The sequence below is a fragment of the Corvus moneduloides genome, chromosome 33 (assembly GCF_009650955.1).
Source record: "Corvus moneduloides isolate bCorMon1 chromosome 33, bCorMon1.pri, whole genome shotgun sequence".
Lineage (NCBI taxonomy): Eukaryota > Metazoa > Chordata > Aves > Passeriformes > Corvidae > Corvus > Corvus moneduloides.
The window spans coordinates 313421-341327 of NC_045508.1; the positions used below are offsets into that span (position 1 = coordinate 313421).

General features: G+C 44.8%; 2 long non-coding RNA genes across 3 annotated transcripts; both read right to left on the reverse strand.

The window, feature by feature from the left end:
* LOC116437176 lies at window positions 1–27644 on the reverse strand. 2 transcript variants are annotated; one of them, XR_004237191.1, is made up of 4 exons: window positions 27539–27644; window positions 18294–18363; window positions 1666–2169; window positions 1–1083 (listed from the first exon to the last, which is right to left on the reverse strand). It is a non-coding gene; the product is annotated as an uncharacterized LOC116437176 (long non-coding RNA). The 2 variants fall into 2 exon arrangements; XR_004237192.1 differs by lacking the exons at window positions 18294–18363; window positions 27539–27644 and adding an exon at window positions 15607–15724.
* Window positions 2704–11197, reverse strand: LOC116437189. The gene is made up of 2 exons (XR_004237210.1): window positions 11043–11197; window positions 2704–4358 (listed from the first exon to the last, which is right to left on the reverse strand). It is a non-coding gene; the product is annotated as an uncharacterized LOC116437189 (long non-coding RNA).
* Window positions 27645–27907: the final 263 nt, after the last annotated feature.

Sequence of the window (27907 nt, forward strand, 5' to 3'; positions counted from 1 at the left end):
TTGGGCTCACAAAGTTTTCTTGCCATGAGGCCCTTGTTGAGTCCTTGCCCACGGGAACAGGGCAAACCAGCACAATGTTCAGCAAGGACCAGCTCACATTTCTGCTGCCATTTAAGCTTGATTATTGTTCCTTCTTCTTTACTTCTTTCTTCCTTGCTTTATGCAAAGGAAGCCTCTGATTACTGAAGATTTTTCTATTTACATTACTAGAATAACAATTTCTGGGTATATCCATAGCAAAATTGAAAATTGAAATTAGTCACAAGGGTAAAGAAAGAGAGGTAAAAGAGCAACAAAATGAGGGCCAAGCAATAGGAAGAGGGATAATAAGGTGACAGGTGCTGTCTGATGGTACCTGCTGGCTTCTAAGCTGGAGCTGAGAAGAGGAGGAGAAACCCAACTTACTCTTCTGACAGCAGTGTAAGAGCCAGACCTGCTTTGGAGGCCAGGAGAGCTGAGCTGGGAGAACAGCGGGAGCTTTCCCCAGCAAGCCCAGGGTGGGCAGGTCCAGCATCCTGGTGTTGCCACGTCAGCACCTGCTCTGGCTTTTTGGCCATAGCTGCTGCCACCTCCTCAGAGCGCAGAGTTAATTCCTGGAGCCGCTTGTGCTGTGGTCAATCCCTGCAGGATGGGGGGGTCTGTGATGGAGAAGAGGCACTAAGGGATGATGGGGCCCGCTAAGTTAAGGGGAGCTGAGGGGGACCCTTAATTCTAGGAAAGGGGTCCCCGAACCAGAGGGGTGAGAGGCAAACCCTGTTGCCCTGCTGGCTGTCTCTCTGCTGGCTTATTTCTAAGAGCAGACTCTACCACTTTCTTTATTTCTTTTCCTATGCTTCTTAAATCTATGTTTTCCCAGAAATTGGCATTAGCAGGCTGCAGAAGAGGTTTCACTCTCTCTTCCATGATCTGCTCTACACCCTCGTTCTTCAATTCTTCAATGTGATTCCTGGCTCCTTCCTCTAATCGGCTCTGCAGCTCCTCTCTCCAATGTCCTTCTTCATTTTTACAGCAGAACCAGCAGGGGAACACGTGGCACAGGCCACAGAGAGTGACAACAGCAGTGAGAATGAACAGCCCTGACACCTGGAAGAGAAAATACTAAAGCTAATTTTCACTGGACTTTACATTCCTAAAGATGCTTTGCACTTTTTTTTTTTTTTTTTTTTTTTTTTTAAATTAAAGCTCTTGCATTATTAAGTGCCACAGTTCTTCTTACAGAATATATTCCTTGCTCCTGCCATGGTCAGGTGATAAGTGATGGCAAGACAGAGACTCACTGGAACAAGAAATAGCAGCCTCTCTCTCTCTCTCAATCTCAGGGCATTCTCCTATTTCTTATTTTTGTAAAACTTCCTTTAAGAACCAGACACAAAACACACGTGTAAGTTTCCAGAATGACCCTGGAGCAAGGTGTTCACAGTTCAGGTTTCAGCCTCAGAAGGAACATGATGATTATGAACTCTCATTTATATAGGCTAATTAAATCCAGAAGCATGGAAAAACAACAGGAAATACAAATATTGTAAATATATCACATAAAAATCATAACTGCAACTTAACACTTCATTCTCCAGATGAAATGGTTCCCATATTGCTGTACATCCCAGATTCTTCACACACACAGATTGGTTAAACACTTGCAATCCAAGCTGCCCAGGACCTTACCTGAGATTTGGTGTAGAACTCACTGGGTAATTCAGCTGCTCTGCCTTGGATGTTGTTTCCTTCATTTTCTGAAACCACACAGTCGATGTATCTGCCATCGCACAGGAGGATCACACACCAAATCACAGGAGGTAAAAATGCCCTAAAAATGATCTGAGTCTTGCGGTAGCACGAGCACTTCCCAACACAGCGAGCCCAGGGAATGCAGGCGGGGTGGGAGGTCAAGCTCAGGACAAATGTAATGAAGGCTGGACAGGAAAAGTAAGAAGCAACATACCATACCCTTAATGACTTTTCCTGAGGACATTTAAATTCCAGCTCCATTATTTCCTCTACCACAACCATAATTAAGGAATAAAGTGATACAGACAATACATTATAATGATTTTTCCAAACACTTTGGAATTTCTCTCTGACTTCCATTCTGCTCGGTGGTCGATACTGCACCAACTCAGAAGGATTCTGTGCCTCTCCTCTTCTTATGCACACCTTCTATCACCACATCTGCAAAAGATTAAAGAGCCAAGAGGACATGAAAGTTAAACACACACAGGAATTGGGTACAGATGCAGTAGGGGTGTAGCAGGGCATCTTGCCCCCCACAAGAGCTTATCTGTTGCTTGTTAACTGGTGAGATAACTCAAACCGGACAAGCTGTCTTGCGGTGAGTTATTTTGGCACCGTGGGGTTAACACTGGTCTGGCAGCTCCCAACTGCCAATAAAAATCTTCCTGTGCAAGTGAGACCTGGAAAGATAAGCAGCAGTTCTGACTGACGGACACCTCACTTCAAAACTATAAATCTACACCAAACTGTGACAAAGTAGAAATCTTTCCCTGGAGATGTGTGGAGTTTCTGCCCTGAGCAGGGATGCCTGCTTTGTGGCTACTCCTCTGGAGGTTGAGTGAAAGGACTCCGTGTCCATTATTGTCATTTCAGTGGTAAGTTACATTTGGCTCCTAATCAATGCTACTTCTTTTGCTAGCTTTAATATAGGTACCTTGATATCATGAACTTTTTAGTATCATCTACTAGTAGTTCTTTTAGTTTTATACTGTGTAGTAAGTAACTGTGATTAAGATATTTTGTCTGTTATCTCCTATCTGTTCAGTAAATAAGTAATTTTATAAATAGACCTGAACTGCCATCCTTGGAACTTGCAGGCCAGAGTAATCTCTTATATTTAAGCTAAGGCAGGGCTTGTCTGAAGCTCCCACTTGTCCCGTGACGTTATTGGCATAGTCAAAGGCAGGATGGCAAACGATTTAGAGAAACAGGCCGAAGGCTTAGCAGATTCTCTGTGGAGGCACAGCTTTCCTATAGAAACTGGCGACCCTTGGCCAGTAGAGAACTGGTTTGAGTGGGGAAAAAATACAAGAGAAAACAGATGAAAAATGGGGGTCGCTGAAGGATAAGAAAGGAGAAGGTATTATTTGTCATGCACTGGAACAATGCTTAAAATCAGCTTGGAGATGGAGGGAACAGATGATAAAAGAAGCTTACAAGCTGAAAAATGAAATAAAGGAAAGAAAACGTGTAGAATTGTCTCTACAATACCAAAATGACAAACTGAAACAATAGTTAAAAGAATCCAAGGGAAAGAGAAAAACCTTGGAAGAAAATTAAAATCTACATTATTAAAAAACCCCAAATCTATGCATGTTAAAAAAATTCAAAAATTGATAATATCATGCAAACATTGGGAAGGTGATTTATGGGAAAGCCCTGGTGAAATTAGTGATGAAAATTCTGAATGGCATTCTGATGAAAGCACAGAACCCCCACCTCTTAAAGACAAAGAAGTTCCAGGATTTAAAAAGAGACCCATAATTAAGACTGAATTTTCCAAAGGACCCCAAGGAGGTCAGAGAAGGAACACAGTCAAAACTGCTCCCTGGCATTCTCTGCAACTGGCAAATCAACAGGAAAAATATGGAAGAATCAGAACCTGAATATCGTGGAGAGTTTGTCTCACTGGGGTGATTGGACATTATTAGATGGTGCAAAGAATTTTGGAGTTTTGGGTGCAGGGGTTTTTATTACCTTAGACCTGAGCCTCCTGACGAGCCCCATTCAATAACCAGCAGAACTGCATATTGGGCAGGAAGAATGAATATTATGGAGAGAGGGGAACAGCCTCAATCCCCATGCAGACAGTTAATGACATCTCTGCTGCTGTTACAAAAGCCGCCTGTGTGCAGGCAATGCACAGACACACAGAGGGAGACAGTCCAATCTCTGCAGAGATGGATATGTTAAGACCTCTTAGTTAAGAGCTCCAAGTATGCTAAAAATCATTTGGTGGGGAGAGGAGAGAAAATCAAAAGAGATGTAATGCATAATGAAGCTTTGCAAGATCCACAAGCCCTGAAGAGGCTGATCCCTACGTGGGCAGAACTCCTGCGTGATGTGGTAAACCATGCAAGGGACATGGGCAGGGAAAATCACAAAAAAGAGCCCAAATACTGAAATGTGGGAAGCCCCCTGAAAGTCAAGTGAGGACTATGAAACATAGTCCCCCTGAGAGGAAAGAAACACCTAATCCACCTGAGAGCAAAGGAATGAGCTGTGGAGAACAGCCCTGGCTTTGGGGATACCCAGAGCAGCCTTAAGAAAACAATCTGACAGTGTAATAGCAGAGCTAATCAGGGAAGTTCAGAGGTGGGATGTGGGGAAAGTGGCAACCTCAAACCCTCCTGTTCCAGTTTGGGCAAATTTAGAAATATATCCTCTGAGAGAAGGCACAACCACCCCTCCCCCACCAGGTTCGGGAAAAAATAAATTTTCCTCGAAGGAAAGTGAAGAAGATAAAACTATTTATTTAACAAACACATGGGAAGGAAAACAATGTTAGATGGTAAAATCTTTCGCGGTAGAGGAAAAAACCTGGGAAAGTGTTCGAGTCCTCCCTTTGGTCTTCTCGGAGCTGGGGCTTGGGCCGGGGCCAGGCCCTCTGTGCCCGGTGGAAAGTCCTCCCGATGTGCTCTGATGTTACAGCAATCAGGCAGTCCAGTAGAAAAGGGGAAAAATCCGGAATTCCAGAGAAGGAAATCCAAAGTCCAACTCTCAGTCTCTCTCCAGAGAACAAGAAGAAAAAAACTGGCCAAAAACTGACTGGAAAAAAAACAAGCCGGGTGCTTCCTCCCTCCCCTGCCCCAGCTAGGGAAAAAAAAAAAACCTGCTATCTTTTTGTAACCTTGAACGAGCTGCAAACTGCTTTGAGAAAGTTTTGCTCAGTTTTTTTCCTTCCCCCTTTCAGGCTCAGTTTAGAGGCATAGAAAGGCACAAAAATTAATTTCTGGGCATAGGCAGCGATATGGGATACACATCATAAGGTCACCCCAAGACATTCCACCCCTTATCCCATATTGTTGGCTCAATGCCCAAACTAAGATATTCCAATTTTACACACACATTAATACATATATATATATATATATATATATATATATATATACACAGCTATATATGAACAGTGACAGGGATAATCAGCAAGCAGGGGTATACTGGCATTTCACACTACAGGTGGTTGTCACACAACAATCAGATCTCCCTGTGGTACACAACGTGTTGTTCCATCTTTCTGCATTACCCACCATGTGCAACCAGGTCCCTGAGCAAAGACAACCCCACGGATGGGTTTGTCTGTACTCGAGGCAGAATTTATCCACACAGTCTTTCCTAATAGACCTCTGACATGCACTACTGGGACCTTATCTCCATCTGTTGTATGCAGGGATTCAGATTGGGCTGGACCAGCTCTATTGGTGGAACCTCGGGTGTTAACTAACCAGGTGGCTTTTGCTAGATTCTGTTCCCAATTTTTGAAAGTTCCCCCACCCAGTGCCTTCAAAGTGGTTTTCAACAATCCATTGCACCGTTCCACTTTGCCTGCAGCTGGTGCATGGTAAGGGATGTGGTACACCCACTCAATGCCATGTTCTCTAGCCCAGGTGTTAATAAGGCTATTCTTAAAATGAGTCCCATTGTCAGACTTGATTCTCTCAGGGGTGCCATGCCTCCAAAGGACTTGCTTTTCCAGGCCCAGGATGGTGTTCCGGGCAGTAGCATGAGGCACAGGGTAGGTCTCCAGCCATCCAGTGGTGGCTTCTACCATTGTGAGCACATAGCGCTTGCCTTGGCGGGTTTGAGGCAGTGTGATGTAATCAATCTGCCAGGCCTCCCCGTACTTGTATTTGGACCATCGCCCACCATACCACAGAGGCTTCACCCGCTTGGCCTGCTTGATCGCAGCGCATGTCTCACAATCATGGATAACCTGGGAGATACTGTCCATGGTTAGATCCACCCCTCGGTCTCGTGCCCACTTATAGGTGGCATCTCTGCCCTGATGGCCTGAGGCATCATGGGCCCATCGAGCTAGGAACAACTCTCCCTTGTGTTTCCAGTCCAAGTCTACCTGTGACACTTCTATCTTTGCAGCCTGATCTACCTGCTTGTTGTTTTGGTGTTCTTCATTAGCCCTACTCTTGGGGACAGGGGCATCTACATGGGGGACTTTCACAACCAGCTTTCGTACTCGGGCAGCGATGTCTTTCCACTCTTCAGCAGCCCAGATTGGTTTTCCCCTACGCTGCCAATTAGCTTTTTCCCACTTTTCTAACCATCCCCACAGAGCATTGGCTACCATCCATGAATCAGTGTAGAGGTAGAGCTTTGGCCACTTCTCCCTTTCAGCAATGTCCAGGGCTAGTTGAACAGCTTTGAGTTCAGCGAGTTGGCTTGATCCACCTTCTCCTTCAGTAGCTTCTGCAACCCGTCGTGTGGGGCTCCATACGGCTGCTTTCCACTTTCGTTTCATCCCTACGATGCGACAAGAACCGTCGGTGAAAAGAGCGTAGCGTGTGTCTTCTGATGGCAGTTGGTTGTACGGTGGAGCTTCTTCAGCACGTGTCACTTGTTCTTCTTCATCAGTGAGACCAAAGTTTTCACCTTCAGGCCAGTTTGTAATTATTTCCAAAATCCCAGGGCGATTCAGTTTTCCGATACGGGCGCGCTGTGTGATGAGAGCAATCCATTTGCTCCATGTGGCATTGGTGGCATGGTGGGTAGAGGGAACCTCTGCTTTGAACATCCACCCTAGCACTGGTAGTCGGGGTGCCAGGAGGAGTTGTGCCTCAGTGCCAATTACCTCTGAGACGGCTTGGATTCCTTCATAGGCTGCCAAGATTTCCTTCTCTGTTGGGGTGTAGTTGGCCTCAGACCCTCTGTAGCTTCGGCTCCAAAATCCCAGTGGTCGACCTCGAGTCTCACCGGACACCTTCTGCCAAAGGCTCCAGGACAGGCCATGGCTCCCGGCTGCAGAGTAGAGCACGTTCTTCACTTCGGGTCCTGTCCTGACTGGGCCAAGGGCTACCGCATGAGCGATTTCCTGCTTGATCTGGGCAAAAGCTTGTTGCTGTTCAGGGCCCCAATGGAAATCGTTCTTCTTGCGGGTAACCAGGTAAAGAGGACTCACAATCTGGCTGTACTCAGGAATGTGCATCCTCCAGAAACCTATAGCGCCTAGGAAAGCTTGTGTTTCCTTCTTGTTGGTTGGTGGAGACATTGCTGTGATCTTATTGATGACCTCAGTGGGAATCTGACGCCGTCCATCTTGCCATTTCACTCCCAGGAACTGGATCTCTCGGGCAGGTCCCTTGACTTTGCTCTTCTTGATGGCGAAACCAGCTTGCAGGAGAATTTGGATAACTTTCTCTCCTTTCTCAAACACTTCTGTTGCGGTGTTCCCCCACACAATGATGTCATCAATGTACTGCAAATGTTCTGGAGCCTCACCTTTTTCTAGTGCAGTCTGGATCAGTCCATGGCAGATGGTGGGGCTATGCTTCCACCCCTGGGGCAGTCGGTTCCAGGTGTACTGCACGCCCCTCCAGGTGAAGGCAAACTGAGGCCTGCATTCTGCTGCCAGAGGAATGGAGAAGAATGCATTGGCAATGTCAATAGTGGCGTACCACTTCGCTGCTTTGGACTCCAGCTCGTACTGGAGCTCCAACATGTCTGGCACAGCAGCGCTCAGCGGTGGAGTCACTTCATTCAGGGCACGATAGTCCACAGTCAATCTCCATTCCCCGTCAGACTTGCGCACAGGCCAAATGGGGCTGTTGAAGGGTGAGTGGGTCTTGCTGACCACCCCTTGGCTCTCCAGCTCACGGATCATCTTGTGGATGGGAATCACAGCATCTCGAGTTGTCCGGTACTGTCGGCGATGCACTGTCGAGGTAGCAATTGGTACTCTTTGTTCTTCCACCTTCAGCAGGCCGACTGCAGACGGGTTCTCTGATAGCCCAGGCAAAGCGTTCAATTGCTTAATGCCCTCTGTCTCCACAGCAGCTATTCCAAAAGCCCACCTGAGTCCCTTTGGGTCTCTAAAATACCCGTTCCGGAGGAAGTCTATGCCCAAAATGCACGGGGCCTCTGGGCCAGTCACAATGAGATGTCTCTTCCACTCATTTCCAGTCAGGCTCACCTCGGCTTCCACCAAGGTCAAATCTTGTGATCCACCTGTTACACCAGAGATAGAAACAGATTCTACCCCCACATGCTGCGATGGAATTATTGTACACTGCGCACCAGTGTCAACCAAGGCATCATATTTTTGTGGTTCTGATGTACCAGGCCAACGAATCCACACAGTCCAAAAAACACGGTTTTCCCTGGCCTCTACCTGGCTAGAGGCAGGGCCCCTCTATGCCTGGTTATCCTTCTTTCCCTGGGCCTGCACCTTAGAGGTTCCTTCATGGGAATTGGACATGCCATCGTCTTTTCCATCATTTCCAGCAGTTTGGCTACAGGCAACTGGAGCTACTTCCTTTTTGGTAGATCCTCCTTTCTGAGACTTGCGCTCCTTCAATTCACTCACTCGTGCTGCCAGAGCAGACGTGGGTTGTCCACCCCACTTCCTCATGTTTTCCCCACTGTCACACAGGAAATTCCACAGCTCACTTCGTGGGATGTACCTTCTCTCTGGGGAACGTCCGCGGAGAAGGCACTCTTTAATCTCCTGGTGATTCTTCTTCATTTCATCTTCAATTTTCTGCATACGTGTTTCCACAGCTGCAATTCTTGCATGTGTTGGGCCATGCACAGAGTCTGCATATGCTCTGAGCTTCACTGCCATATCCCGCACGGTCTCATTCGCACCGTAGTCCGGTTTCATTATTGCTAAAGCAGAAGCATATTCTGGTGGCCCAAGATGTATGAGTTTTCGCCACATGTATGGAATAACTCTGGCCCGGTCTGGACTTCTCAATCCTGGGTCATTTGTGAAGACAACCTCTACCACCCCTAGTTCTCTCAGGCGCTGGATCCCTTGTTCTATGGTCTTCCACTGGGTTTGCTGCATGTAGAGATCATCTCCGCACATATATCTTTCAGCCACGCCTGTCAAAATCCGTCTCCAGAGACTGGTAGAGTTAGCCTCCCTTTTCATCTCTTGGTCGATCACTGGATCATGTGACAGGGATCCCAAATGCCTCGCTTCAGCACCGTCCAGCATCACATCATCACCTGCAGCATCCCAAATACGGACCATCCAACTTATTATGGATTCATCGGACCGTCGGGTGTAATCCTTTCTTAGGCTGTGAAGGTCCTTTATGGACATGGACTCAGTAATGGTTTCTGTGCCTGAGTCCGTTGGTGGTTTTGAGGTTCCTTCCCCTGCATCATCATCATCTTTCACTGGGCGATCAGTTTTGGTTGTGTGCTTTTTCCTCGTGACAGGAGCCACTGTCAATGGCTTAGACTTTCCATCTGGTTTGGGCTGGCTGTCTGGTTTATCTGCAGCCTGAGTGACTGGGGTATCTGCAGGCTTTGCTGATTTATCTTCCTGCCTCTCTACCTTTACTTGCTGCTGCAGTGTGCGATAGGCATATGCCAAAGCCCAACATATTGCAAGGAGCTTGTTCTCATTAGAATTGTCATTGTATTTCTCTTTCAGATATTTTCCCACCTCAGCTGGTTTCTGAATTTGTTCAGATGGGAAATCCCAAACTATCGGGTCAGAGAATTTCTTTAGGGTTTGGCCGATGTCCTCCCATTCCCCACACCACTCAAGATGTTCCACCTCTGGGTCAGGTGTCTCAGCAGTCACCCTGGAAATCTGAGCTCTCATTCTAGACAAGCTATGAATTACATGGAGGAAGATTACCAGATTAAATACCAGGAGGGTGGTCTCTTTAACATCAAGGGGATACTGAACATTCTCAAAAGATAACCTATCAAATTTAAAGGGAAGGGAAACCCCATCTCCTCCTCCTCTAACAATCTGGGTACAATTACTAATAAATTCCCAAAACAGGCTACTGAAGCTAGGACTGGGGTTAGGACGGAGAAACCACTTATCATACACACCTCGAACAGCTGCTTGTACCTCTATCAACTTCTTATAAATCATTATCACCGAGCACAGCAAAATAGAAATCCTGGTTCGTCTCCCTTCTCTGTAAAATTTACATACCAGGGACAAGATTGGAGCAAGTTGTAGATAGGTAAACAACCCTAGGGACCAAAAAAGCACTAGTACCTCAATGAAGCCTAAGGACCAGAAAGACATGAGTACATCGAGCCAGAGAGACATTATGAACTCAACCAGCATGGTGACTACTTTACTCCAACACAGAATAAGTAAATTCAACCCAAAATGTAATTAGCACAAGTTTTTTCACTTTCCTTCGAGCCACACAGTTGGGCGCCACTAAATTTGTTCCAGTTTGGGCAAATTTAGAAATATATCCTCTGAGAGAAGGCACAACCACCCCTCCCCCACCAGGTTCGGGAAAAAATAAATTTTCCTCGAAGGAAAGTGAAGAAGATAAAACTATTTATTTAACAAACACATGGGAAGGAAAACAATGTTAGATGGTAAAATCTTTCGCGGTAGAGGAAAAAACCTGGGAAAGTGTTCGAGTCCTCCCTTTGGTCTTCTCGGAGCTGGGGCTTGGGCCGGGGCCAGGCCCTCTGTGCCCAGTGGAAAGTCCTCCCGATGTGCTCTGATGTTACAGCAATCAGGCAGTCCAGTAGAAAAGGGGAAAAATCCGGAATTCCAGAGAAGGAAATCCAAAGTCCAACTCTCAGTCTCTCTCCAGAGAACAAGAAGAAAAAAACTGGCCAAAAACTGACTGGAAAAAAAACAAGCCGGGTGCTTCCTCCCTCCCCTGCCCCAGCTAGGGAAAAAAAAAAACCTGCTATCTTTTTGTAACCTTGAACGAGCTGCAAACTGCTTTGAGAAAGTTTTGCTCAGTTTTTTCCTTCCCCCTTTCAGGCTCAGTTTAGAGGCATAGAAAGGCACAAAAATTAATTTCTGGGCATAGGCAGCGATATGGGATACACATCATAAGGTCACCCCAAGACACCTCCACAGGAAAAACACATCTCCAATCCTATTGCACCACAACAGGAAAGAAAACCCCTAGGTGCTGGATGAACTTTGGGCCCCTCACCCAGAACATTCTTGCATATCAACAGTTTTCTGATAGCAAGGGGACCCATATCTATTTATCTCTAGGAGCAAAAAAGGCAACCTTTGAAGTTTTCAATTGATATGGGAGCTGAAATTTCTTTAATTGGCCCCATGGATGCTGAAAAACTAAATTTATATTTTAGAAATTTAAAAAAAATTGTTTGACTGCTTTTAATGGGAAAGGTTATTATCTGTTACACTGACAAAGTCCAACTATGGTTACTTGGGGAAAAGCAAATTACTTCACACGTATTTGCGATTGCAGATCATGAAAAACATTTTAGGCTGTGACATCCTTAAAGGAAAAGTTTGGCAATTACTCAACGGGCATGCTTGGTCCTTCAGGCCCACAAAAACCCCACTCAGTAAAAAACCCCACACAGTAATCCTTCTGGGAAAGATAGAAAAAAGTAAAAGTGGTTCCAGTTTTACCTGCTGCTGCTGTAACTAACATTAAACAGTAGCCTATGCCTCCTGCGGCCAAATAAGGGACAGAGGAAGTAATTAAAGGTTTAGAACAGAGAGGTGTTATATTTGGGATGCATTCTGCTTACAATTCTCCTGTCTGCCCAGAGAAAAAAGCAGACGGGAGCTGGTGTTTAACAATTGATTATTGAAGGCTTAATGCAAACATGGGACCACTCACTGCAGCCATCCCAAATATTACAAACCTCACTTCTATGCTACAGGCAGCTGCACATGAATGGATGGCAGTTTGGGATATAAAAGACATGTTTTTATGGTCCCAATTCAGGAAGAAGCTAAACCCAAATTTGCATTTGCTTGGGAAGGAACACAATACACTCTCAGCCGCCTGCCCCAAGGGTATAAGCACTCACCCATCATAGCACACAATGCTTTAGCTGAACCCCTTCCACAAACAAAAACTCAGGAAGGAGTACAAATCTATCAATATATTGATGCTGTGTTGGTAGGTGAGGAGGAAAGTGCAGTAAGAACAAGAGCACTGGATATATGGAATACATTAAATGAGGAGGGGATAGAAGCATCCTCAGCTAAGTGCCAAGGGCCTTCTGAGGAGGTGAAATGCCTGGGGGATTAGCAGGCCAAGTTGTAATTCCAGATGCAACCATTACAAAATTAGATGCTGTATCTACCCCACCAGTAACAAGACGCTCCAAAAGATCGGGGTTACTTTGGGATACTGGAGTGTGGATACAATATTGCTGCTAGCAAGAATTTTTCTTGCTTCTTTCCAGTCCCGTGAGATGCTTTTCTCTCTCACGGAAGATATTAGCAGAGTTCTATAAACTATGAACACCTGCAACCTTGCAGAGCTTTGTTTATGGTACAGTAGAAAAATATTTTGACAATGGATGTTTCAGGATTTTAGCCAATCACCCCAATTGGATCCTTGTCCAATTAGACTATGAAGAAAGAAGTCTATAAAAGCGTTTGTAAAATAATTAAATAAATCAATCTTGCTGCACAATTCCTGCCTGCTGGATCTCTCTTCTCCTCCCTACCACTGTGGGACATTATAATACTGGAAAAATCATGTTCCTGGATTTTCTATAATAGCAAGGCCCCTGTACACATTAATGAGGAAAAACTAAAATTGGCAATGGCTTGACAGTCACAAACAGGCTTTGCAATGCTGATAGACGAGTTGAAAACTCTTGGGCCAGTTCAGCCCAGTGATCCTATTAGTGGGGGTTTTGCTGATTGGGGTTTTGCTGAACATGAGACTTAACATAATGTTTCAGAAAGGCCACATGGACCCAAAAGACCATTAGGGTTCAGCTCCACAGCATTAAAAGATACTGAAAAGAGATACACTGCTTGGGAAAAGGGATTATTATCTCTGACCCACGCTCTTAAACAAGTAGAGAAAAATTCAACAGCGTCAGCCTGTGAAAATCCAAGGACCTTTCAATCTGTTGGCCAGTATTAGGAAAGGCAGTGCTCTGCCAAAGGGAATTGCACAAACACCAATGCTGCACAAATGGTATGCAAATATCTCTGGGGTCACAGATCAAATGGATGTCACTGAAGGGCCAACAAAACCTACAAAACTACAGATAGCTGTGACTCCAGACATGTCAGCTTTAAAACAGCCATATAAACCTAGTCCTATACTGGATACTCCTGCACTCACTTCAGATGCTGAAGTTGAAGATGTCTGGTTCACTGATGCCTCAGCCAAACACATTGATGGTAAATGGAAGTACAGAGCAGTTGCTCTAAACATTGAAATAGGAGTGGAAGTCGTTAGGGTTAGGGTTAGGGTTACAGTTAGGGTTAGGGTTAGAAGAAGGAGTAGGAAGTGCACAGGTGGAAGAGTTAAAAGCTGTATTGCTGGCAGTAAAGGAGTAAGCAAGGGCAGTGGATCTCGATTCTTATATAGTCTGGGCTGGTGCCACACAGTGGTTGTGTCAGTGGGAAGCATCAAATTAGCAAGTGAATGGAAATTTGTTTTGGCAGAAGGAAAATTGAAAATGGTCGTTACAGGCTCAGTCGCAACCAATTGTCACAGAATGGGTCAAAGTTCATGCAAAGGGCCAAACTTTACTGACTTCTTCCAACAACAAGTTGGATCTGCTGACAAAAATTAGAAAAGAGAAAAAATTAGCAGTTGGAAGATCCACAACATTGGTGTTGATTAGGTGAATGGTTACATTGTGAATTGGGGCATACTGGACAAGAAGCTCTGGTTTTGCAGCACAAAGCAGAGGCTGGCCACTGATCAGGAAGATGTGTAAAGGCATTCTCACTCAGTGTCCCCAGTGCCAGCTGAGACTCAAACAAAATCATCCAGACTTGGCACTGCCTTTACATATCAAAAGTGACAGAATGGTCTGGTGCAGTTGGCAAATAGATTATATTGGGCCTCTGAAAACATCTAATGGCTACAAGTACAAACTAACAGGTGTGGAAGTGGTATCTGGACTGTTAGTTGCCATTAAAGCAGGCATGCTGGTGCCAAAGCTACTATTTCTTGACTCAGTAACTGGTTTTCCAGTCTCCCTGTGCCAGACTCTACACGGAGTGACAATGGATCACACACTTCAACGGTGTGATGGTACAAGATTGGGCCAAAAGGGAAGGTATTAAATGGGTTTTCCATACACCTTATTATCCCAAATCCAATGGGATTGTAGAGTGTGCCAATGGTTTGCTAAAGCGCTACCTTAGGCCACACAAATCTGGATGGGATAAAAGGTTACTCTCTTTGTTAGATAAATAACCACCATGGACCAGTGGGGAGTCCAGTTTCATAAACTTTCTTCAGCCCTATGTTTTTTGAAACAGCTCAAAATGATGAAATTGAAGCTTTTCAGGACAACTTAAGGGTGGGCCAACCAGCCATGGTGAAGTTACCCCAAACTGGGATTGTACCTATGACTGATGGACAATTGAGGACTGATGGCCTGGGTGCTATTGATTCTAATGGCCACCAACACACAATCAGTTCCGATGGATATTCCCCACATTCTAAACTGCTCTTCTCTTTGTACAAGGTTGTTTTATGTTCTCAGCAGAACGGAAGTTTCTCAAAGAAGCCTCGCAAACTGCTCTTACGCTGCCCTGTGTGGCAGTGTTGAGAACAGTGCTGTGTCTGCAAGTGGAGGCCAGAAACCTTCAGTAACTCTAGAAAAAAACACCTGTGTCATGATGCTATGATGATTTTTGCCTTTTCTTTTATACCTCTGTTATACTTTTTTACAACTTCTGTATTCTTAGTGCTTTTTGCCTACATTTTTGGACTTGTCTGTCAAGCTGAGAGTAAACATTTTAGAAGCTTCGTAGCTAGGGATCAGTGTGCCCCAGACCCCAAGGTCCTCTCCAGAACACATTCTATAAACTAAGATAGAACCATCCAGGAGAAGGCTCCTTGGGGAGGGGGGGCTCACTCGAGCCTCTCACTGGGGAATCTTTGATAGATATGTTAATTAGTAACACCTATAATGTTATACCCGATCTTTTGGGGGTGTGCATTGCAGTGTGCATTGAGGTGCATTCGACCTGGATGTGTGCACCTAAGGATCCTTAAAATAAATACCAAAGTAAAATCCCTTTTCCCCTTCTAACCATGTTTGAGTCTTGATTTTAAGACCAGGAAAAGGCATAAGTTGCTGGTGACCACAAAGGGACCCTGAAGACCTTGAAACTCGAAGTCTTGGGTTGAAACACATCTTGCTTTGCCCCTCTCTCTGCTGGCGAACTACAGAGGAGCTGGAGTGATGATCCAGGACTGTGACCAGGACTTTAGGACCCAGCACAGAAAGGCAGAAGCACAGAAAGAAAGGTGAGTTAAAGAGGGGACTGATATTGTGCTAGCACTAGAGAAGGAGATCTCTGAGGGAGGTGGAAAGGCTGGGGTTTGAAAGTGTGGGCAGAGAAGTCCACAACTTCATGATTCATGCATCAATCATTGCATGAATTCTGTTGGTTTAGTTCCTCTGATAGTCTTGGATGTTCAAGTATATCCTTACCAGACAGAAAACTGAGTGTACATCTGGATGTGAGATGAGGAGTCACTCAAGCAGCAGAGGGAAGGACTGTTGATTACCTACACAGCTGTGATGGCTCCTGATGGAGACTCCTGGGCTCTTATAAAGGAATAAAGCCAGTTCCAGACACAGAGGGACTATACTGGACAGCACAGTAACTAATGAATCTGCTGTAGCTAAGGCTGCAACAGAATCAGAAACTCTGAAATAGCATGATAAAAAAATAATTAGTGGTTTATAGTTTTATGTTTGCAGAAAAATGTTTTTAATATTGCAGCATGGTTATTTACACTGGATTACTCAGCCATCCCAACAAGACCTTACAACTACAATTAGAAAAGAAAGAAAAGAGAGCAATGTCTTTTTTCCTAAGGATCACTCTAATAAAACACATGTAGAACAAACAGTACCTGACCCTTGGAAAAGAAATTCACACCTAAAGCTAATGCCAGCTGTGACACTGGTAACAAACCTCAGTAATTGCTGGATTGATAAAAGGACAGGTGTCCCACGGGCTGCTGGGAGTGGGGAGGTGATGTGTTGGGTCATATGAGAGGGCATCAGCTGGGGGACAGTGACCTTTCAGAGAGCTCTTTTCCCTCTGTAAGAGCATCCCCCCTTCCCCACCCAGCCCAGAAAGTCTCCAACCTGCAGTGCTGAGCTTGGTGGATGTATCAGTGCTCCAGTCCCTGGATATCACAGTGCAACTGTACATTCCTTCATCTGCTGGCTGGACGTTCTTCAGTGTCAGGGACACGTTCCCAGTGGCAAATCCATCTCCTGGCACTGATGTCCGCCTGAGGTATTTCTGCATTGGTTCATCCCCAAACTGCCCATGTGTGTAGATGTCCTCTATATATAGCCGCAAACTGGAATCCCCCAGAAAGGAGCAGAACAGCTCCTGGAAAGCGTTACCTGAGACAGGGATGGCCAGAAGCAGGGCCAGAGCCAAAAGGAGCCATCTCCTCTGCTCCATCCCTGCAGTCCCAGGGATGGGACAGTCCCGCAGCTGACCCGGAACAGGCACAGAAGGGAAGTGAGCAAAGAAGGGAAATCCTGTTCCAAACCCCCCTGATCTCTCTCACCTGGCACCTGGCACCAGCTGTGACTTCTGAAGGTGCAACAGTCTCAGACATTTGAGTTCAGACCTCAAGAAAACTTGTGCCTTTCCAGAGATCTCAGTTACCCCTGCAGATACAGGGAGCTTCTCTCAGTCCAACGTGCTCCCAGGATGTTGTGACAGGGGATGCAAGAGAGGAAAATTCAACCCAGCCCCACTACCTGCTCCTAAATTTGATGGACATGTTAATTAACACACCAGCTTCAATCTCTGGTTTAGACTGCTCAAGTTTCTCTCTCCATGCTCTGAGAAGGGGGAAAAGGAGGAAGAAACCGTTTCCCCCCCTTCCCATGCCTACGAGGTGGGGAAATCCATGGCACTTGCTATCCTGGCGTTAACAGCTCCCTGGGAACCATCAGGCTGCAGAGTGACAGTGCATCAGCTCAGCACAAACCTGAAACCATTTAGGGAGCTGCAGCAGGGTCAGCTTTGCTCCACTGCACTAAAGATTCTGCCCTTCTCTGGCTCTCTCTGTGGACTAAACAAATTTCCTGTCATCCAAGGAGGGCCCAAAAGAATCCTCACTGTTTAATGTGATCAATTACTTCTGAGACCAAAACCACATTCCCAAACAAGCAGAAGGCTTTTCAAAAGAAGACATGTGAAACTAACCCTAAAAACCTCAAAACAACAGTAACCAAACACACAAAGGCAGAGTTCCTTTGTCTCCCAAGGCTTCATGTTCAGCACTGCTAAACAGACTCACTGGGACAGAGTTTAACTGAGGGCAAGAATTGGTCTGGTTACACTAGAAAGGGAGAAAATGGAGTTGGGTTGACATTGACTCTGCAACACCTGTGAGATCTGCAAAGATCACTGAACTCCCTGGAATCATGAGATGAATGATTTAATTGATAAACAAAGATGATGCATGATGACATGAGGTTTGGTGCTTAGGAAGTGACAACTTTAATCTTTCAAGGTACTAACCAGGAAATTTTTAAGCTTATTCACATTTCTGCAGGGGCTGCTGACCTCTGGGTGCTCTGGGAGTTATCATCATCCTGAGTTACCATAAAATCAAGGCAGTTTCACACTGTTGCAGCTTGCAGCAGGAAAGAGTTCCAAGTGGCCAGACTTGGAACCAGCCTTGCTCTCTGAGAAGGAAATTCCAGCATTATCATCAGCCCTGCTTTGCCTCAAGGCAGAGGGGGAATTCCACCCTTCTCTCCTGCTCTGCAGCCTCCCCTTCCAAGCTGTACCAGGACAGCACAGCCAGCTCTGGACACCAAAGGCAGCAGAACCATCCTTGGGGAAACAAACACCAGACCCAGAGGGCCAGTCCATAGCTCAGCTTTTCCCCCAAATGACCATTCCCTGTCACTTTCAGTTCCTCTCTGAGCCCCCCTGGAAACACCTGTGCTGCTGATGCTCCCAGTTCTTGCCACCTTTGCCTGAGGAGATGGGGGGCATGGGGGATAGGAAGAGCTTGCTGGTCCCTGTGTGCACAACTGGGGTGAAGGGAAGAGAGTGGTTCCTTTCCACCCCGACAGCAGCAGCACATTCACCACTTGTTCAGGAGAGAAAGAAACAACAGAGAGCTGCTTACCTGCCTCATTCAGCAAAGGTGAGCACTGATATGGGACAGGTATTTTTCCTCTTGCCAGAGAAACTTCCACCTGCAGAAGGGAAGGAAAATGAACAGAAGAATCAGGTTCTGAAGTTCAATTACAGTGTTTCTGTAAGTGTCCAAAAAGTCACCTTGATGCCTGAAGGTTGTAGAGGAATCCCTTGTGGAGCGGTGGCATAGGATACCCCAGGAGAGCTTGGGCATCCCAGGGCTGTTGCAGAAGTACCCCTGACAGGGCCTCAGGCTGAAAACAGGCTTGCAAGGCATGTGCTAGCCAGCAGCCTTGAACAGCCTTGGGAAAAGGTATACACTGGTCAGCTCCCCTGCTGCTTAGAGGCTTTCTCATGGGAAAGGGGCGTGAACTTTGAATAAGTATAACTTGGTGGAGGTAAAGAATAAAACTGGAGCACGATGCTCAAATCGTATCGGTGTTCGTGTCGTGTCTCAGGCCGGCTCTCCTGCACCCGGGACACCCCCCTGCTAAAGAAGGTCACGTGTCTCTGTTGGCATTGTAGGCAATTGGGTATAAATAGATCTCTGATGGCACTGAGAAGTTTAGGATAAGCAGAGATCCTGCTCCATGCCCATAAAATGTGTGAGCCTTATTCCAAAGTTAAACCTGGATTTTACCTGTTGTGAGGTAAGAATGATCTTCAGGTCTTCAATCTATGAATCAAAGATAAACTGAAATGTTCTTATTGACTTTGAACAGAGAATGTGAAATGAAGAATTAAACAGTGAGGATTAACTCCGGGTGTGGCTCTGCCTGAAGATCACGGACTCTGTAAGACTGATGTTTTCCTGACAGGTTACATAGGTAATGAAGGCAGGGTTTCCCTGGGAGTTGACAAATAACCCTTCAGAGAAATCAGCTTGAAATGGGAGTAATTCTGCTTATGGAACATCTATGTCACATCTATGAACTGAAGAGCTCTTGGATTCCCTCTGCACTTTTCTTCTTGGTGTCATATTTCCCAGCTGTTTCTTCCTTCAAAGACTGTGCCAGAAGTATTTCTTGCTGCCCTAGGAATTACGTGCTGTTTGGAAAGGTCTCTAACTAATCTGATATCATTCTACGATGAAGCCTGCCTTGTGGATGACAGAGATGCTCTAGATGAAGCTTTCCTTCAAGGGAGCTCTTGTGCTTTATGGCACAGTTGCCTCAATTCCAGGAAACACACACAGTTTAGACTGAAAAGTGTTGGCTAACAAGCCCTCACACTGGTATCAAAATCATCCAGAAAAGAAACTTTCTAACACAATTTGAAGCATTAGAAAGCAGGAATTCTTTACCTGTGCAGGATACACAGAGGATCTCTCCTTATTCTGTGTGTGAGGTGAGACTTTACAATAAGGTACTTATCCATCATAACCATACATATTCATTACAATGTGCCTCCTATCTATTACATAAACATCACTTTCTAGAACTAATTGCCATGCATCCACCTCATACTTTCATGTCCTTTTATGCTCCTGGAGGGTCATCTAAAGGGGTCTCTGGTGATTGTACTCACTGAATGCTTCAATAGTAAAGGTAAACTTTTTCTTTGTGCATGCTCTGTTGCCTCTTGTTACATAACTTGCCCAAAAAACACTGTAGTCCTTTTTATCTGTTTCTATCTGTTTCTGGCTCCAGATAAATTTACCATCCTGTGTGCATACTTTAAATCCTTTTTCTTTCTTGACAGTTTGTCTTTAAGCTCTATCCAGCACCTTCAGGGGAACTGAAAATTTCTATTCTCTAACCTATTTATCAAGTCCCCCCTTTTCTTGAGACTGTCTTAGTACTCCGTTTTCCAGCGCAAAGTGTTAGAACAGCTCTAACATTGAATACAAGAAAGTGCACACGTTACAATGGTTACAGTGAGCCCACAAATGCATTTCATAGCAGTCTCAAATTTGGTAGACCTAAAATAAGCCAATCCCATCAAGAAGAATTTTCTTCTTTCTGCCACTCTTCTACTGCTCTTTCTATTGATTCCTGTCTGTTGGACTTCCAGCCCATCACTAATAAAATGCAGCATTCCTGTCCTATAATAGCATACCTTCCTCCTTGGCTAGCCAGCAGATGATCTAAGGCCATGGGATTCTGCAGAGCCCCGTTCCTCCCAACATTATTTGAGAACATATCCAGAAATTAGTTACATTTAATATTCTACCTACTTTGATCTTTAAATTTTCATAAGAATTTTCATGACTGATTCCTTGGTGAAACTCTAAAACTGTTTTTTGCCAACAGAGACTTCAGTTAAATATCAAGATACTACTTATACTACAGATGTAAGTAATATTTTAGTCACAACATTATTCATTCTTATTTGGGCTGGGGACCACAATTCAGTTGTCTACAGAGCCGACACTTTTTCTTTAATTCTAGAATAACACGCTCAAGGTCCTTTGCTGTTCAGCTTTACCGCAGGGTCTGTGATTAACAATACTTGGTAGGGTCCTTCCCACTTTGGTTGGAGAGGTGCCAGGTACCCAGTCCTTGAGGTACCCCCAGCCTCCTGGTTGGAATTCTGGTGCTGCTGTGTCCAGTCCTATCACTCTGGTGATGACAACTGCCCGTCATAAATCCTGCAATGTTTTGCCTAAAGACATGAGGAACTTCTTGAGGTCTGCCCCACCTTTAACATGCACATCCCCTTGGATGTGTGGGGTTTGATAGAGTTGCCCATAGAAGAGCTTAATCTTCCTGTGCCCCTGGGTTGGATCCTAATTCTCAACAAAGCAATTGGGAGCTCTTGTACCCAAGTCAGTGAGGTTCCTTGACAGTTTACTGAGTTGCAGCTTAATAGTACAAATCATCCTCTCTACCCTTCTGCTGGCTTATGGCCGGTATGGAGTGTGTAAATCCCACGGAGTTTCCAAGGCCTTGCTGACCTGTTCTACTATTCTTGCTATAAAATGAGGCCCTCTATCTGATGGCATTCCTAGAGGAACTTCAAAGTGCAGAATTTGATTTAGCAATATTTTCACTACTTCTTTTGCCATATTGGTGCAACAGGGAAACACTTCAGGCTATCCAGAAAATGCATTCACTAAGACTAAAAGATATTTATAGCTCACCTTACATGGCAGTTCTGTAAAGCCAATTTGCCAGTAATCTCCTGGGGAATTACCAGATTTGATAGCCCCTATCACCATTTTATTTTCTTGGAAACTATTTCTTGTGCAGTAACAATGACTGCCCATCCATAGGGGAGAAATTTAGAATATAATGCTTCAATTAACTGGCAATCTTTTGCACTCTATTCTGGCCTAATATCTGATAGGCTAATCTCCCATTGCTACAGATGCCTTTTTCTGCAGCCTCTTTAGCTGCTCTATTGGCCAAGTAATTTCCACATTTTGGCCCTATTTGATTTGTCTGGTGTACTCCACAGTGAATTATTGCAACTTTAGCTGGTTTTTGTACTGCTTCCACTAAGTGTAATATTTGTGTCCCATGTTTGATCAACGTTCCTCGTGCTTATAACAAATCTCTCTCTCCCATGCCCTGTGGCATGCTCTACACCAAAAGCATACTCAGAATCCATCCAGATGTTTACTTTCTCAGTTCCAATGCCTGTATTAGAGCAACCAGTTCAGCCTTCTGTGCTGAAATATCTGGCATTGGAGCCTTAGATTCAGTTACCTCGCTCAGGGTAGTCACCACGTACCCTGATATGCATTTCCCATTGCAAACAAAGGTACTTCTGTCCATGTATAATTCCCCATATGGGTTCTCTGTCGGGCTGTTCTTTAAATCCAGGGCTGGAATAAACTTCTTTGATTGTTTGTAAGCAATCATGTTCTGGAGTACTTTCTACTTTGGTGGTTGACAGAAAAAAAGCAGGATTAACAATAGAAGTGGTTTTGGGGGTCCACAAGTACCACTTGGTACTCGAACATTCATCTGGGAGCAGCCAGTGGCCCCCCTTCTGTTCCAAGCCCATCTGTACCACACACGGTACACAGCGTTTGTCCCAGAGTCAATTTAGGAGCTTCCTGAATCAACAGCACCGTATCTGTGACTGCTTGCAGAGAACTGGGCCATCCTTGGCACAAATGAATAATTCAAAAGATCTCGTGGGATCTGGCAAGCCCAAAGACAAACCCATGTTTGAATGCAGCCCAAGTACCATCTGTACATATAATAAAATCTTTATGTGCAGTTTTCAGAAGTCCGTTACAGGTTGGACCTGTAATTACTGGATCCACTACCTGACCATTCCAAGAAAGGCACACAATTCTCTTCCAGTTTGTGGCTTGTCTGTAGTTTCCTTTGACCTTGTAGAATTTCTAAACCCAGAAAGATCATCACTTGGGCCTTCTTCCTCGATACTCTGTATACATTTAATGCTAAAAACTCTAACAATTCAACGGTTAGGTCTTGGCACTGTTATTTAGTTTTGGTGGCTATCAGGATATCAACATATTGTAATACAGCCCCTTAGGGATTAAAGGTCTTCCATTCTTCTAATTCCTTTGCCAGTTGTTTGCCAAAAAATTGTGGGGCTATTTTTAGATACTTGTGGTAATACAGTCGTGTCTGTGGATTTTCCCGCTCAAAAGTAAGTAGTTCCTGGCTGTCACAGAAAAAAGCATCTTTTAAATCTATTGCAGTGAACCATTCTGAATTTTCTTTTAGCATGATTAAGAGTGTATATGGGTTAGTTATCATACTATTTTATTAATTGCTCTTAAGTCTTGGACTAACTTACTAACTGACACTAGCCTTTGTGACTCGCAAAATTGGAATATTATATTGTCATAGGCTAGCAAGCTGAGTCTCGGAAGTGATGTTCTTCTTACAGCTTCCTCTATGACCTGACAGAACCTATCAGCTGGCCAGTTTGAATATGGACAATTCTTTGGGCCACTTAAAGTTGTGACCGCCTCTGTGATCCACATTTAAGAATAGACAAACTCCCCCCCCAAGCTCTCTCTCGTTTCCGGCGCTGGGACAGGTGGCTGCGGGGCCCGAGCAGGGCCCAGTGGGCCCGGCCAGGCCCTGCTTGGGCCAGGCCAGGCCGGGCCACGGCCATCCTGAAGCCATGGACCTGTTCCAGCCACGGAACCCCCCCCACTGCCTTGCCGTGGGCAGCCGGAGCGGCTCGGCTCTCCCCCCTCTCCACTTCGATAAGAAAAATTCAACATTCCAGCTGCAAAGCTGCAAGGCCGAGGTGAGATTAACCCTTTTTATTGCTGTGAAGAGCTGAAAACCTGAGGGAAGAGAGAGAGGAGATGCTTAAAGCTGAAATTCTGTTGTGAAGCTATGATATATCAGAGCATCCCGTTGTAATTTCATGAAGATCTGGGGGGTGGAGTGTTCAACTCGTGAGCAAAAGCACCTGCGCTGAGATAGGCAGATGCTGACGCAGCTGTAATTTCATGAGAAGTTTGGACAGGGAGAGATGGACCAGATGAGGACTTTTGCTCCAAATGGGAAAGGAGAAAACCTCAGTCCCTAGAGATGCTCCCAGAGATAGTCCTAAAGATGAAGATGAGGAAGACCCTTTGCTCCCAGGGAAGGAGAAGGGCCTCTGTTTTTTGTTTCTGAACGGCTCGACCTTAAAATTGTACCCCAAAAAACCTTCAAGAGTGGACCCTCGAAAGCAGTTGCGGGAAAAGCTGCAAGTCGGGGGAAAGGACTCACACGCAGGCAGAGAGACTCCTCTTCCTAAATGGACTGAACAATATTTGGAAGTGGGCGGCTGTCTCGTTGTGATACTATTTTCATAGCATGAGCAAGAAGAGACTTCTCTTTCTAAATGGACTGAACAAGGTTATTATGGAAGTGGTAAACAGACTGAACATCTTAAGGGTTGTCTTTTCACATTGTCAGTGGGAGAAGGGAGGAAGGTGGGGGGAGGAGGAGAGTTCTGAAGGTGGTATAATTTTTTTTCCTTCTTCTTTTAGGTCTGTTAATAAACTTCTTTATATTCTTTCAAGTTTGGTGCCTGCTTTGCATTTCTCCTAATTCTTATCTCACAGCAGATAAACAGTAATGAGTATTTTGGACCAAACCACTACACACCACTTTACTGCCCATGCAATATCAAGCAGCTTCCCTGTATCAAAAGTGTCTGTCCCCTGGATTTTCTGTAGTTTCATTCTAGTATCATCTCAGGACCATCTTACAAAAATAGGGGCTGGGTTATTTTTACCTTCTTCCACCTCTGGGTTTATATTAGTGTATTTCCAAGCAGTATCTTTGAGATGGTTCATAAATTCTGTAAGAGTTTCCTTAAAATCCTGTCTTACCTCAAAAAACATAAACATATTTATAGCTTTTGGAATCACTTGTCTAATCCCATATAAAACCCACTGTTGATATCTTGTCAATCTTTCTCTCTGTACAGGTATATTTGGGTCCCATCCAGGATGTGCCAAAGGGAGTTGTAGTTCCAGATTTCTGGGAAGGGTTCCAGCCAGGGTTTGTTCTTCGACAAATCTTTCACCTGTCCTAAGAACCATCTCCCTGTTATTTTATCAAGTAACATTTCCAACATAGTGTCTATATCCTTCCTATCAGGGTCTTCAGTTTTAATCATAATTTCTAGGGCTTTAGCCATCATCCCTGTTAAGTCCCAGCTATCAGTTTCCAATTATTCAGATCTGTAATTGTAAACAGGACTTGTACTGTTATTGGTCCCTCAGCCCCTGCTGCCTGTCAAAGAGGAGCTATTATTAAATCATTTTGCTTTCCCCACATCCTTCCTGCTGCAGGGCTAAAGCCTTCTCCACCCTCAAGTCTTCTGCCTGAGTTTTCTCTTATCTTTATGCCTCTATCTACACCTCCACCTGGCCTTCCTGGTCCTCTATACACTGGACTTGCAGCTAAATTTAAATCTTCTTCTTCTTGGTTGTCTAAATGTTTAGAGCACTTGTCCCATGCTACACATAGAATAGCAATGCTTAATATTTTCTCCTTATTTGCCTTCTTCAAAGCCAAAACAAAGCAATCAAAGGTGCTACGTTAATGCCACAATCCTGCTGCCATGCAGGGTGGTTTCTCTAAAAAAAAATATCAGCATACATAACATCATCCTATTTTTTGTTCTCAATGCAAGAATAGCATTAGTTGTAACAGTGTTATAGTCTAAGGTACCATTTGGTGCCCACTTTTCTTCCACTTCTAATTTATTCAAAGGCTACAATTGATTACAATATTTAATTAAATTCTCCCTGAAAGCTGTTCCACTGGGGGGTCCACCAACCTTCCTTCAGTATTTCAATATACATCCAAGTGGTGCTTTTTCAAAATACCATCCCTGAGGGTCCCTTAAGATTGACCCAAACCTATAATGACAATATATTATTTCATTCCAAAAAAACCCAAGTTCCAAAATACAAGATAACCAGGTTCCAAAATACCAAAAAACCCAGTTCCAAACTACCAGAATAATCTAGTTTTAAAATACCAGAAAACTAAGTTCCAAAGTATGAGAAAACCAGGTTCCAAAACACCAAAATAATCCAGTTTCAAAATAAATACCAGAATACCAAGTTCCAAAACATCAAAATAACCTAGTTTCAAAATATCAAATTCCAAAATATCAAATTCCAGATGTCTTTCGGGGACAGCATTCCCAAAAGAATGCCTTATTATCAAAATGGGATCTTGCCTGTGTCCCAAATGAATCAAGGGGGATCTGTGGGCTTCTCCAGGAAAGTCCCAGTGTTGGCATGGAAAATCCAGAGACCCCCCTTGCCTCCACAGGAGATCAAGCAGGTGTCCCACCTGGGTTTGCCAGGAATGATACCGAAATTGGCCAGAATAAATTTGCTAACACAATTTGAAGCATTAGGAAGCAGGAATTCTTGATCTGTGCAGGACACATGAGAAATGTATTTCCTTACTGTGGTGAGACTTTTGTGATGGACTGACTAATTTTAGAATAAGAACACCTCAACATTGTTTGGATTTTATTTTGAACTATTGGTTATAAATCTGTTTTTTCTAACATTAATGGAAAGTACTGGAAAAGCCGCATGCTCTTGGCAGTACCAAGTGCAGTGCTTGGCAGCATGTGACAGCGTGTGCACAGAGAAAGGCTCTGTCTCTGGGGAAAATTTCTCCCGGCAGCTTATCAGGGTGAAGAAAGCCTCTGTCACTAGGGAGACTCTCCAGGCGACCAAATAATCTTCCTCGGACAGTCGGACCATGGGAGAGGCTACACAGTGTGTGAGCAACAGCCTCCAAGCGCTGACAGAGCCTCACTCATGGCTCCAGCCTTTGCTCTGTCTCTTGCCCACTGTTCACCAGGCCTCCTTGCCCAGCCTTTACTGTCATCCTGCTCCGCTGCACTGTCCCTGCCACAGCCTCCGCTGTCCTGATCCTGCCCTCAGATCCTCCTCACTGCTGTCTCAATCCTGCCCTCAGCTGCCACTGTCCCAATCCTGCCCTCAGCCACCACTGTCCCGATCCTGCCTGCAGCCCTTGCTCCCTGCCACCTTTCCTGCCACTGCTGTGTCTCCTGCCTGAGCCTGACATCGCTTACTGAGCATCTTGCTGTCCATCAACTGCAGAGTCATGCTCTGTTAAGTCTGGGACAGGACAACTTTACAACAGGGTTTTTATCCTTCATAATCAAACATTCATTAAAATGGGCTTTTTATCTAATACATAAACATCACTTTCCTAGAACTAATTTGCATGGCTCTGCCTCCTACTGGAAATCCTTTTATATTCCTGGAGGTCATCTAAACGAGTCTCTGGTGGTCAAAATCACTGAATGTTTCAATGCTAAATGTGATCTTTCCTTGAACTTTTTCTTTGCCCATGTGCTGTTGCTTCATATTACATGACTTGCTAAAAACACACTGTAGTTCTCTTTATCTGTTTCTCCACTGATTCCAGCCGTGTTCATCATCATCAGTGCATACTTTATATTATTTTATCTTTTTTGCTAGATAGTCTTTAAACTCTATCCAGCAGCTTCAGGGGAGCTGAAAATTTCTCTTCTCTATGTTATTTATAAACACTTTACAATACACTTCTCAAAACAAGCCCTCAATTTTTACAGTACACTTCAATCAGCTCCTAGGTCCCACAGAAAACTTCTCAAAGGCTCTGGCTCATGAGCCACAACACACTTCCACAAGTTCCCACTCCCATAGCAAACTCTGGTACAGAGTATGGGGTAGAATATGACAGCCACGTTCTGCCCAGACAAAGCAAGGGAGGAGAGAGATGAAGGAGGAAAAGAGAAAAAGAGAACAAAGAGTATCACCCGTCCTTAGATCCCGCGTTGGTCCTGCTGCGTGGATAGTCCAGAGCTGGGAATAACAAAAGGGGTGAGCGAGAGGGAAAATAAAAAAAAGGAGAGAAACACACAGGTCTGCTTTCCTTTGTGGCTAAACTGTTGAAGCTGCATACTTTCACTATCGTTTCTTTGAGCCCTCTTACAAGAATTGAGTCACGAGGGGAAAGGGAGTTGACATATCCTGAGTCTCAGAGTGGAAAGGAAGCGGGGTCAGAACATGCTGCTCCACCTCCATTTCCTGTTATTGTTTCTTCTCCCACGATATTGCCAATATCCACTGTGAACCGGGAGGGAGGAAAGACTCTGGTCCTTCCCAGTTCGCACAGAATGGCTTTT